The 13,294-nt window shown below is 46.6% G+C and overlaps 1 protein-coding gene across 9 annotated transcripts in view; it reads left to right on the plus strand.

The window, feature by feature from the left end:
• The window catches only part of Iqank1 (IQ motif and ankyrin repeat containing 1), a 34,213-nt gene that overhangs the window by 8,377 nt on the left and 12,542 nt on the right, over window positions 1-13,294 (plus strand). The gene's annotated exons all lie outside the window — the stretch shown is intronic.

The raw sequence follows: 13,294 nt of genomic DNA on the forward strand, positions 1-13,294 counted from the left end.
ATTGCCTCCTGTGATCAACTGATTTCCATCAAAGCTGATCTGCTTTTCACAGAGGCCAGAGAAGTGGATTTGAACAGGGTATCCCCGATTCCCCCAGGGAAACACTTTGTACAGGCTCATCACTCCCGGAAGGGGGGGAGTTCCTTGGGTTCTCACTGGGCCCCACCTTCCATGATGACCCTTGCTCCACTGACCAGTGCTGAGCTGAGTGGGCTACTAAGTCTGCCCATCTCGACACACAGGACAGTCCCAGCATGATATTGCGATGTTGTACCCGCTGGAACTGGGCCTAGCCACAGTGCCTCCTGTCTCAACCTCTGCTCTGCACACAGGACCGGTTTGAAATCCCACTCTATAAACAGAGTCAGTTATGAATCTGCTTATCAGTTCACACGATACTTTGGTGACCTGCTTAGTGTTTTCAGGATCTAAAGGCATGTTGTCCTCCCTCTCTTATCCGATGCCTTTCTTTTATCTCACCTGGTTGCTGGGGTGGGGGGCAGTTCTGGGTTAGATAGAAGAGAAGCTGTCTTTCTTCTCCCCAATCTTTTGTTGTTGTTTATTTCTCTAATTAGAAAAAATTGACACATGTTGGTGTTTTCCCTACACATAGGTTTGTGCACCACATGTCTGTGGGGGCCATAAGAAGGTGCTAGATCCCCTGGAATTGGGGTTATAGATGGTTGCTACCACCTTCCTGGGTGCTGGGAATCGAACCTGGGTCCTTCGGAAGAGCAGCCAGTGCTCTCGACTGCTGAGCCATCTCTCCAGCCCCACCTTTTCAATTGTTTAAACAGGGCCTCTCCACACGGCCATGGCTACTGTGGAGACCAGGCTGGCCTCAGACTCACAGAGGTCCATCTGCCTCTGCCTCCCTCGGGCTGGGATTAAAGACGTGGACCACCATACCTGGCGTTTCTCCCTCATCTCACAGGAGAAGCTTTTGGTCTTTTGCTGTTGACTGTGATGCTCGCCGCAGGGTTTTCATAAGACCACTTATCAGACCGAGGAAAACTTCTCGAAAACGTGCTGACTTCTTTCAACATTTTCCCGTATCGTCTGGACATGATCATGCGTTTCTTCCCTCACTCTGTTGGTGAGGTCTTGTACTTGCCAGTTTTCATGTACTGCATCCTCCTCACAGTCCAGAGATAAATCCTGCTTGATCACGGTGAAGACTCGGTTAGGCTACTGAACTCAGCTTGCTGGTGTGTGGTGGAGGGATTCCATATTCATGATCCTAAGAGGTGCTGACCCGGATTTTCTTGTGGTTGCCTTGCCTAGCTTTAGGGGATGTCATTCTCATAGACGAAGGCAGGAAGTGCTCCCTGCTCCACCTCACACGGGAAAGCTGAGGCAGATGGGCGAGGGCTCTTCACCTGTTACCCAGAATCCAACAGGGAAGCACTGCGTCTAGGACTTGTCTCTGCTGGTTTTTTTTTCCCCTTCAGATCTATTTATTCTCTCTTTTTTTTTTTTTTTTTTGGTTCTTTTTTTCGGAGCTGGGGACCGAACCCAGGGCCTTGTGCTTCCTAGGTAAGCGCTCTACCACTGAGCTAAATCCCCAGCCCCAGATCTATTTATTCTTATTTATGTGTGCGCCTGCCTATATTTATGTGCAGCATGTGCACGCAGGTGGCTGCTGCTTCCAGAAGGCCCAGGATGCCCTGGAACTGAAACAGACTGTAAGACACCTCATGTGGGTGCTGAGAACCGAGCCTGGGTCCTCTGGCTCTTAACTGTGGCCCCCCTTGCCTTTAAAGAATTTATTTTTATTATTTTAAACTATGCGTACGTGGGGATGGGTATGTGTATGTAAGTGAGGTGCCCATAGAGACCTGACTGCCCCTACCCCCTGCATGAGTGCTGGAAACAAACTCGGGTCGTCTGGAAGATCAGTAGGTGCTCCTAACTATTGAACTATTTCCCCAGACCTTGCTGGGAGAGACTTCAGTCTCTTCACTACCCATTGGTATACCCTACCTTACACCCATGTTACCTTATAGTTAACCCCCCTTTTTTCAGAATCAGTAGTATGATCGATCCCCCTTTCATTTCTCCTATTAAAAATATTTTAGTTTTTTCTTTTTCAGGTATGGTTATGTATGGTTGTCTTTGTGTGCATACACCTGTGCATGAAGGTACTTACAGAGGCCAGAGAAGGGTGACGGGTCGTCTCCTGGAGCCAGAACCACAGGCGGTTGCGAGGGGCCTGGTGTGGGTCCTGGGAACCAAACCTGGCTCTTCTGCAAGTGCAAGAAGCAAGTGATTTTTGCTCTTTCCTTTCATTTCTGTCCCATCTTTATTTCCTCTCCTCTGCTGTCTTCGGATCTAGTTTTCCTCTTCTTCTTTAAGTCACAAAGGTGGGCTGCCGGTTTGAGATCTGCCTAGTTGACCAATGCAAGAGTAAATCTCTAATTCCCTTGAACACCCTTTCACGCACCTGGCAGGTTTTCCCCGTGCTGTGTCTTCTCCAGTCCCTAAGACTCTCCTAATCTCCCTTGTGAGTTTGTCCCTGATCCCTTGGTTAAAAAGGTGGAACACATTCTCTGCAAAGGAGTCGCTGAGACCCCTGCCCCGTGTTCCAAGATAATGTCCCCTGTGCCCTTGGGCAGTGTGTGGGGTAGTCCTGGCTTTCTTGGGGTCCCCATGGTTTTCTTGTGTTCTATTTTCTTTCTCCACCTGCCCGGTGCTCTGCCCGTGTTAGGGATACACCAGCTTCCAGCTCTTGCCGTGCACTTTGTTTCTTCCTTGACCCTGAGATTCTTTTCTCTCTGTACATTGACGGTTCACCATTACGTGCAGGCATGTGTAGAACCCTCATGTAGTAAAACTTTTGGTTATATAATGTTCTTTTTCCCTTCTCTTAAACTTTTTGTATTTTTATTATCGTACATTACTCATAGATAATCATACAATAACTGTACATTCTGACATTTGCACATAAATATATAATGTTACTTGATCATATTCACCCTCGATGCTCTCTCTCTTGTCCCCCTCCCAGCTCCACCAATCCTATCTTGTTTCCCACCAGTCTCCTTCTGTTTTCACATGGGAGGGGAGGACACATTTCCCTAGGGTCGCTTACAGGAGTGTGGGTGAGGGACTATTTACAGGAGCACGGCCACCTTATCGGTGGCTACACCAATGAATAAAATGTCTCTCTTTTCCCCAGCAACCATGAACTGATCAGAGGTCTCGGGGTGAGGCCTTGTGAATCCCTTCCCTACTGAGCAGGTCTTGTGTTCGCTGCTGTGAGTTAAGGTTATAATATCCCTGTCCTGCCTGGAAAACAGCATCAAACAACAGGCCGCCCCTTTTCATTGATTGTCATTCTTGTATCTCTTCTGCAGTGTTCCCTGAGCCTTGCCGCGGACCATGTAGGTGCCCCGTTTATGACTGAGCATTCACGAGTCTCAGTGCAGTAACCTCTGTAGTTCCTGCTGCCCGTTACAAAGCAACAACAACTTTTCCAACTAGAGCTGACAGCAGCACTCTATGCACAGACATAACTTCTTAGCCACATCATACCCGCTTAGCAAAGCAACAGCAGAGTCTTCCACACTAGCGTCCATGACCTCACCGGCCATGGCTTTTGGCCAGGTCTACAGTACCAGATGAGAGCTCCCTCCTGTGGAGCAGGCCTCACGTCCAACCGGAAAGCAGCAGCTTGCTACACAACAGTCTTGCTGCTATTGCGCCCACCGATGGACACGTCTTGCCTGGACAGTCAGCGGTGCCATAGTTAGGGCCCACGGCGGTGGTAAACTGTCCATGGCAAATCCGCTCCAAGAAGCCTGCACACCGTTAAGAGGGTGAACCGGGGGGTTGGGGATTTAGCTCAGTGGTAGGCCCTGGGTTTGGTCCCCAGCTCCGAAAAAAAGAAAAAAAAAAAAAAAAAAAAGAGGGTGAACCAGCGTGGAGGGAGCGCGCTCAGTTGCAGCCTGATTTCTCTGTCCTGTGACCACAGTATATGCTGTCTTCAGCAATGGAGTCTCGTTATTTTAAATTACTTTATTAACCCGTTTGTACACATATGGGGTGTTAGAGGACACTTTTAGACACTCACGCTCTCCTCCTACTACTTAGGTTCTGGTGATCAGACTCAGACTGTCAGACTTGGTGGCCCCTTTCACCTCTGAGCCACTTGCTGGCTAAACAAGGTCTTTGCGCATCTTTTTCTCAGAGCTGAGGACTGAACCCAGGGCACCACTGAGCTAAATCCCCAACCCCACATTCTTTTAAAATGTAAAGTTTGCTTCATCTGCTAGGCCCTCATATTCTCTCTCCCTTCCTTCTTTCCTTTCTTTCTTTTTTAGTTTTTTGAGACATGGTTTGTTTATGTAGCCCTGGCTGTCCTGGAACTCACTTTGTAGATCAGGCTGGCCTTGAACTCAAAGGTCCACCTGCCTCTGACTCCTAAGCGCTGGGATGAAAGGTGTGTGCCATCATGCTGAGCTTTTTTTGTTTTGGGGGCTTTTGGGGGGCATATTTTCTTATAGTAAACATTTCTAGTGTGTGTGTGTGTGTGTGTGTGTGTGTGTGTGTGTGTGTGTGTGTGTGTGTATGTGTGTGTGTGTGTGTGTAGGCAAGCACATGTTTGCCACAGTGCATATATGGAAGTCAGAGAACGACTTGGAGGATCTGGCTCTCTTGTTTCACTGACTGTTTGTATCCTAGGGATTGAACTCGGGTCATCAGACTTGGTGGCAAGCTCCCTTAACCACTCAGCCATCTTGCTGTCAGCCCCTTCCCCACTTTCTTTTGGTTACTGGTTGTGGTGGTTTGAAAGTAAATGGCACCCAGAGGCCCACAGAGAGTGGTACTATTTGGAGGTGTGGCCTTGTTGGGGTAGAGAGGCTTTGCCAGAGGAGGTGTGTCACTAAGGGGTTGGCTTTGAGGTCTCTGAAGCTTCAGAGAGTCTCAACTTAGAGCCACCTGTCAATCAACAGCCTCAGCTTCTCTGCCTACTGCCCAAATCTGAAGATGAGGTCTCTCTGTGTCTCCTCCCTCAACCCCAATTACCAAGGCCACAGGCCTGGACGTTCCCAGTATACACCTAGGGTCAAAGCACCTCTGAGCTCCTTAACTTTACCTTCTGCTCCTATTGTATATCTGTCCCAGCAGATTTCCAATTAACTGGAGACTGCAAACTGTTCCAAAACAGCCTCCAATAAGCGTGCCAGCCGTGGTCACGGCGTCTCTGCAGGCAGTAAAGCCACAACTAAGGCACACTGCAGTGAAGTTCTGATTGGACCTGTATTGTTGACAGGGGCGCAGCCACGACAAAGATCAAGGCCTTGAGACCCATGGGAAATGGACAAAGCCCCCATAGGAGCCAGGGTAGGGGAGAGCTTTCTGTAGTCGAAGTATACCTGTGCACAATTGGGCTGAGTGTGTAAAACTAGCAACCTCACTTTCATCCTGCTGGTGTTCACACTGAGGTCCAGGTTACAGCCCCACCAGAGCGCGACTTCTCACCGGACCACGGCGTTTCTGCATGTGCGTCTCTACCATTTCTTCATCCCCTCGTTGGCCTTAGCCCGGGTGCCAAGGCAAAGCTGCCCAGGATGTGGCACCCTTTTCTATCATTTTATAAATAGAGAGAAATTTTTGGCTACATAAGCTTCACTGCTGTCTGTAATATGCACAGAAATCCTCGTTCACCAGGGTGAACACCAGCAGGAAGAAACTGAGGTTGCTAGTTTTACACACTCAGCCCAATTGTGCACAGGTATACTTCGACTACAGAAAGAAGCTCTCCCCTACTCTGACTCCTATGGGGGCTTTGTCCATTTCCCATGGGTCTCAAGGCCTTGATCTTTGTCGTGGCTGCGCCCCTGTCAACAAACAGCTGGAGTGCACTTGTGCCTTTGAGTCATTACAAAAGCTTGGGGACCCCCAAAGTGAATTGGGGTTAAAAGCGTGAACACTCTTTCCTCTGTCCCGGGGCTGGGTGTATAAATTGGTCAGTGACGTTTTCAGCACAATGGGAGGCACTAAGTCTATACTTGTGGCTAGGATAATATTAGCAGTGCTTTACCAGGGCTAGATTAATAGCTCATCATAACTCCGCTGATGAATGCCAAAACCCTGAACTTTTGAAGTCTTAATATAACAATAGCATATAGAGAGGGGAAGAAATTTGAACCATTTCTCATTTTTCACATACTTTAAATTACCCCACCTCCGACCTTTACAGCTTGTGTGTCAATGACTTTCTTAGACCACCGGAACTTAGAAGCCTCAAACCTTTTCTTTTTCCACCCAGTCATTTACCGGAAGATAAAAGTGGCTGACCACTGAGAGCAGCCGTTGCAAAGCAAGCTCCTTTAAATAGGGGAACAGTAAAAGACTGATCCTAAAACCTGCTTAGGGAGTTTATCTCTTTTCAGAGTGAAGTCTGCCAGCCAGGGAAACCTTCTGGGAGCCTTATTTTTACATCTGAAATGGATTGAGCAGGCAGCTGCTGGGTAGTGGGGAACTGGGCGCTTGCTGCTTTTAAACTGCTAAGTTTGGCCATCAACATCATCAGAGATCTGAGAAGGATAAATTAAAGCAAGGATTTCAACCCAAATGGCCTCTGTATGAGTTAAAATGACAGAGACTTAGCTGCTACCTGGACCGATACCCTGGGTTCCCTGTTGATAATCTCAATGACTTCCTTGTGGGTGGAGTTTGTCTGCCTTTGGAAGTCACAGAGGACAGCCTTAGCCTTCAGAGGCCAGACCCAGAAGGTCTTGGGAAAACGGATCTACCTTGGTGAGGCAGAGGAGGGTAGTCAAGCCAACAGTGACTACAGTGTGGGCAGGGCCTTGGCAGTAGGCAAGGCATGGGACAACTCTTTTCCCAGTGGTTAGTATTAACACAGTCCAGTTGTGTGCCCTCTGTTCCCAGGGTCTTCTTGGGAGACCTTAGGGTTATAACTAGTTGGCATTTCTGTCTATCACAGGAAGGTTTTTATTTTTTTTAAGATGTATTTATTTATTATATATAAGTACACTGTAGCTGTCTTCAGACACAGGAGAAGAGGGCATCAGATCCCATTACAAATGGTTGTGAGCCACCATGTGTTTGCTGAGACTTGAACTCAGGACCTCTGGAAGAGCAGTCAATGCTCTTCACCACTGAGCCATATCTCCAGCCCCAAAGTTTTTTGTTTTTTTGTTTTTTGTTTTAAACACATTAAATGCCTTATACAGCAGATCTCTGGGTGGGGGGGGGGGAGAGGGGAGGAGGGGTAGGGCAGTGAGAGCCATCTACTAGGCTTAATAAGCTTTTCTTATTTTTATTTACTTGTTCCAGTTAACCTTGAAAACATTCAGGAGGCTAAATAAAGCTTGTTCTGTAAATGAATTATATTTGTACTTGCACAGTTCTGAGCACATTACAGAATTTGATCATTTATAAAGTGACTGTCCATTAAATGCATGTCTTAATTACCCAATTACCCCTAGCAGTTTACAAGTTAGTAGCTTTCACAAGATCACGAGTTTATCCTTGTTAAGTTTGAGTTGAAGATTTAACTGAAGATCCTTTGGCATCAAAATAAAAATCTAAACCATGCATACAGTTCGCAGAGAGACTGGGGACTGTATTCTCTTTGGTCCTTTCATAGTGTACCTTTAAAAAGTATCAGTTTCTTATATGACTCAGTTTATTCAAACTGCTAAAACCCAACAAAGCTGGCCAAGACAAAGGCTAGACATTATCTTCAATCAGTCACTGTTAACCTGAGCAAACCTTAGGAATTCATATCAAACGTACCTTATTTATCAAACACATGTTGTTCCCTATTTAAAATTTCCTAGAATCATGGGTTGGACACTGCAAAGGCAGAAGAGATTAACTGTAAATCTCTTAGTTGGCTTTTGTTAACCTGAGTAGACTCCTTTATAGCCTTAGGAATTCATCACCATACAACAAATTCATTCTAATCCAATATATTTTGGAGACCTGTGTCTCTTCAGTTTAAAAAGGAGACACAGTGACGATAGAAAGGCTCAGTAGCACTAAGAAGTTTTAGGGGTGCTGTCTTAGTTGGTTTATACCACGTGGTCATTCTTAATCAAGATGGGGGAGAAGCTACACGGCACGTACTCTTTTTAACCTTAGTAAAAAAGTGGCTTACAGTCACCTCATCACGATGAGGTCATCAGCTGAGATGGAGGCAAGCCACAGGGTTGCTATTTTAAAATACCTGTTTTCTTAAATAAGAGTTCAATTCAGGGGCTGGGGATTTAGGTCAGTAGTAGAGCTCTTGGCCCTGGGTTTGATCCTTAGCTTTAAAAAAAAAAAAGACAAATTAATAACAACAACAACAACAAAAATCCACCTTGCCTGGCTGTTGTGGTGCATACTTGTAATCCTAGCACTTTAGAGACAGAGGCAGGAAAATCTCAGAGTTCTAGGCCAACCTGGTCTACAAAGGGAGTTCCCAGCACAGCCAGGGCCACACAGAGAAACTCTGTCTCCAAAAGCAAAACAATATCCCCACCAGAACCCTCCAAACCTGAGGTAGAGAATTTACATAACGGTCTTAGAAGATTTGCTTTATTTTTGTTTTTGTTTTGAGAGCACAGAACAAAGAAATCACAGACAGAAAGGATTTTTAAGAGTGGAAAGGAGAAAAGACTTCCGGATGAGAGACTTGGGGAATTATTTATTTGTGCAGTGGCATATGTTGTTACAATCTTCAAGAATTTGGAAACGAAGTGTCACTTTGTAGCCAGCACTCAGGAAATCAGGCCAACAATTGACAAACGGAATCTCAAGCCCTCAAATCCTTCTTACAGCAAAGGAAACAGAGTGGGGAGAATGGTGGGCCTATGGGATCGGAGAAAACCCTGGCCAGCTACACATCAGACAGAGGACTAGTAATTTCTAACATACAAAAGAACTCTTTTAAAATTAAACTTTTTAAAATTAAAAATAGAACTTCCCTCTGTCCAGCCATAACGCTCTTGAGGACAATCCTATATCCAACCATAGGGATACTTGTAAACCCACATTTGGAACGAGCCTTAGATGCTCATAAGTGATGAATGAATAATGGGAATATGGTGCCTATACACAATAGAGTCATATTCAGCTACACAGAAAAATGGACTCTGGAAGAAAATGGATGTAACTGGAAAATAATACATTAAGTGAGCTAACCCAGGTTCAGAAACAAACGTATTCTCTTGTATGTGTGTTCTACCTTCTAATTAAAAGAAAATTATGTTATGTGCTCGTATGTGTTTCCCTTCATGTATGTCTGTGCATCACATGATATCCGTGGAGGTCAAAAGTGGGCTTCAGATCCTCAGGAACTGGAGTCACAGATAGTTGTGGGCTACCGTGTGGATGCAAATCTATATCCTCTGGAAAGGCCGTCAGTGCTCTTAACTACCGAGCCATCTCTCTAGCCCCTACCTTCTAATTTTTATATATGTACATTTATGTGGAAGTGAGTGTGTTTAAAGCCAAGAAACTAGAAAGGGTCCCATGAGATGGGGGGAAAAGAGGCTTTAGGTTGTGGGGACCAGGATAACAAAACACACGTGGTATGAAGGGGAGAGGAATACTCAGGGTTAAAGGCCTAAATGGGGAGAGGACAGAAAGAGGAAGTGGGAACTGATAAGCCAAGGCTGAGGTTGTGTGAAAAAGCCACAAGGAAACTGATACCTGGTCGTCTAGTTTAAACCAACATTCCCTTTTTTTTAAAAAAAGGAGTTTGAGGACTGGAGAGGTGGCTCAGAGGTTAAGAGGACTGACTGGCTGTTCTGTGAGCAACCTCATGCTGGCTCACAAGCATCTGTACTGGGATCTGGTGCCCTCTTCTGGTACGTCAGCTTACTGCAGGCAGAATACTGTGTATAGATAATAAATAAATCTAGAATGAAAGGAGGAAGGGGGAGGAGGAGGGGAGGAGAAGGAGGAGGAGGGGAGGAGAAGGAGGAGGAGGGGGGAGGAGAAAGAGGGGGAGGGGAGGAGGAGGGGGAGGACAAGGAGGAGGGGGAGGAAGAGAGCGGCGAGAGGAGGGGAGGGGAGAAAGGAAGGAAGGAAGGAATAGAATTTGAACGGCGGTTTCATGGTTAGATAAGGCTGCTTCCAGAAGCTATAGATTGTTAAATAAAAATTCCAGTGCCGGAAGTAAGCTACCACACAATGATTTGTAGGTCACGGAGACTCCTGAGCTCCCACAATAATACGTGAAATGCCAATGCAGTTGACTGTCCACCAGAAAGAGATGCTAAGGACCTAGTGCTGAAGACTTTTTCCCTGAAGACACAGAAATCAAGCCGGGGACTGAGCTGGAAGCCCCCTCTCTGCTAGTTCACTCTCTAGTGCTAGAAAGGGCTGTGCAAGTGGCTGGGTGAGGATTGTGACCAAGAGTCTAACACTGCTGTGGACCCTAACTATGACACCACTGACTGCCCAGGCAAGACGTGTCCATTGGTGCAAGTCTGTTCTGGGGTAACCAACTGCTTTCTGGTTGGACTTGAGGCCTGCTCCACAGGAAAGAGCTCTCATCTGGTACTGTAAACCTGGCCAAAAGCCATGGCCGGTGAGGTCACGGACATTAGCGTGGCAGACTCTGCTGTTGCTTTGCTAAGCGGGTATGATGTGGCTAAATAGTTATGTCTATGCAAGGATGAACACTGCTGTCAGAATTTGTTAGTGCCTCACTCACGGTTCTGTTTCTCTGACGTGACACCATGACCAAGACCAAAGCAATTCTTACATTTAAAAAAAAAAGCATTTCATTGAGGGCTGGAATAGTTTCAGAGGGCTAGTCATCATGGCGGGAAGCATGGTGGCACACAGCAGACATGGTGCTGGAGAAGGAGTACATCCTGATTTGCAGGCTGAGAGAGACACTGAGTCTGACACGGTCTTTTAAAACCTCGAAGTCTACCCAGTGTGACACACATCCTCCAGCAAGGTCACGGCTCCTTAATCCTTCTAACCCTTTCAAACAGCTCTCCTCTTCAGGGACCGGGCAAAGACATGATCCTATTGGGCCCATGCATGTGCAAACCACCACAGTTAAACTGTTGTTGTTGTTGTTGTTGTTGTTGCTGTTGTTGCTGTTGTTGTTCTGTAGCAGGCAGCACCAACTGCAGAGACTCACAACTGGTCAAAGTACTGAGACTAAAGGGGCTGCGGACCACTCAAGCCATCAGCATCCTTGTCAGCCTCTTGCCAGGCTCAGGGAGCATCCTAGAAGAGAGGGAAGAAAGAATGGAAAAGCCATGAGATGGGGGTGGTGGTGCGGAATGCAGTGTTTTTCTCATATGCTGTTCGTGTGTGTGTGTGTGTGTGTGTGTGTGTGTGTGTGTGTGTGTGTGTGTGTGTGAATTTTAATGGCCATATTATCTGGAATTTCACTACTGTTCTGGACATGTTTACTCACACCTCTGTCTTCCTGTGTACTTCATTCTCCTTTGTCCGCGCTCCCCTCTGTGGGAAGGATTCCTTTTGTGTGCGAAGGCACACGTATGCCACTGCTTGGGATTGTGCCGCTTTTAATAAAATTGCTGCTTCTTGCATATATATTTTTCCCTTTAGCTTTGACACTTCTCTCTAGTTTTGTGTGCTTGCTAGCTTTTTACCATAGCATCTCAACGTTGTGGCTCGATGTCTTTTATTAACTTTCAAAACTCTCTTCCAATCAAATAAAAGAGCTCAGCTAGGGAGTTCATGCTGTGCACTCCGTTGATCCCAGCACTGGGGAGATAGATAGAGGCAGGCAGAACTCTGTGAGTTCAAAGCCAGCCTGGTCTGCAAATGGAGTTCTGGGACAGCCTGTTGGAAAGAGAAACAGACAGTCTGTTACACAGAGAAACCATGTCTCAAAATGCTGTTTTCCAACTCGGATAATCTATGAGTTATGACAACTCTACCTGCATCAAGCCATTTTCTTCTGTCTCTGTCTTTTTTCAAATAGGTTATTTACATTATGTTCTGGGTTACTGGTTCTGCCTTCAGCTCTTTCTTGTATGCCATTAACACTTAACCACTGGGCTGGAGAGGTGGCTCAGCGGTTAGGAGCACTGACGGCTCTTCCAGAGGTCCTGAGTTCAATTCCCAGCAACCACATGGTGGCTCACAACCATCTGTAATGGGATCCCATGCCCTCTTCTGGTGTGTCTGAAGACAGCTACCGTGTATTCACATAAATAAAATAAGTTAATTTAAAAAAAAAAAAAACACTTAACCACTAAGTTCTTTTTTTTTTTTTTTTTTTTCTTTTTTCGGAGCTGGGGACCGAACCCAGGGCCTTGTGCTTCCTAGGCAAGCGCTCTACCACTGAGCTAAATCCCCAGCCCCAACCACTAAGTTCTTAATTTGATTTGTTCTTGTTTGAGACAGGGACTCACTACATAGCTCTGGTTGGGCTGGAAACTCACCATGTGTACCTGGTGGGCCTCGAACTCACAGATTCACCTGCCTGAGTCTGGTCTCCAAGTGCTGGGATTAAAGGCATGAGTCACCATGCCGAGACCTAGCTGTGCTCTTAAGAGTTTGTTTGCTTATACTCTTTGTTTTTTTTTTTTTTTGTTGTTGTTGTTGTTGTTGATGCTCTAAGCCCGGGCCTTTCTGTTCACCATCTGCCTGTGCCCTGGAGACACTAGGTTATCAGGTGGCTTTGCTGTCTGTGCCTTGCTCTGGTTCTCTTCCCCCTGGCTCCTGCTTCAGGGTGTTCATCCCTGGACTGGATTACCAGGGACCTCCCCTCTCCGCAGAGCCGCACACTGCCCACTCTTTTTGCTCCCGAAACTCTTCGTGTCTGTCTGTCCATCTAAGTCTTCTTTTCCATTGCCTTCCTTGCCTGTCCTGACTCATTTTCCACTCAGGCTGTCTCGGAGTCCCTGTTAGATAAGACTTGCCCCTAACTCTTGTGGGGAAGGTGCTTGTGACACTTGGCTTGCTGCTTGTCTTTTTTTCAGCTCTTCAGCTTTCTGTGAATGATGCCAATCTCACTGCTGTGGCCCCACCATGACAGACATACAGACAGACAGACAGACAGTCAGGCAGGCAGATAGGCGCGCGCGCGCGCACACACACACACACACACACACACACACACACACACACAAAGGAAGGGGCCCAGACTGTGGGATGGAACAGCCTCCATGGCTTTACTCACCAGTGGTCAGCTAGTGACAAGAAGGACAATATGGTGTCTTCTGGCCCCTTACTCCTGGAAGCCACTATGCCAGGCCAACATGTACACCTCTAAAATGGTCTGACTATGGGGTTGGTCCCATGTTCTAGACTCCCTCCTTCTTCTGAGTGTCCT

Source organism: Rattus norvegicus, chromosome 7 (genome assembly GCF_036323735.1).
Source record: "Rattus norvegicus strain BN/NHsdMcwi chromosome 7, GRCr8, whole genome shotgun sequence".
Taxonomy (NCBI): domain Eukaryota; kingdom Metazoa; phylum Chordata; class Mammalia; order Rodentia; family Muridae; genus Rattus; species Rattus norvegicus.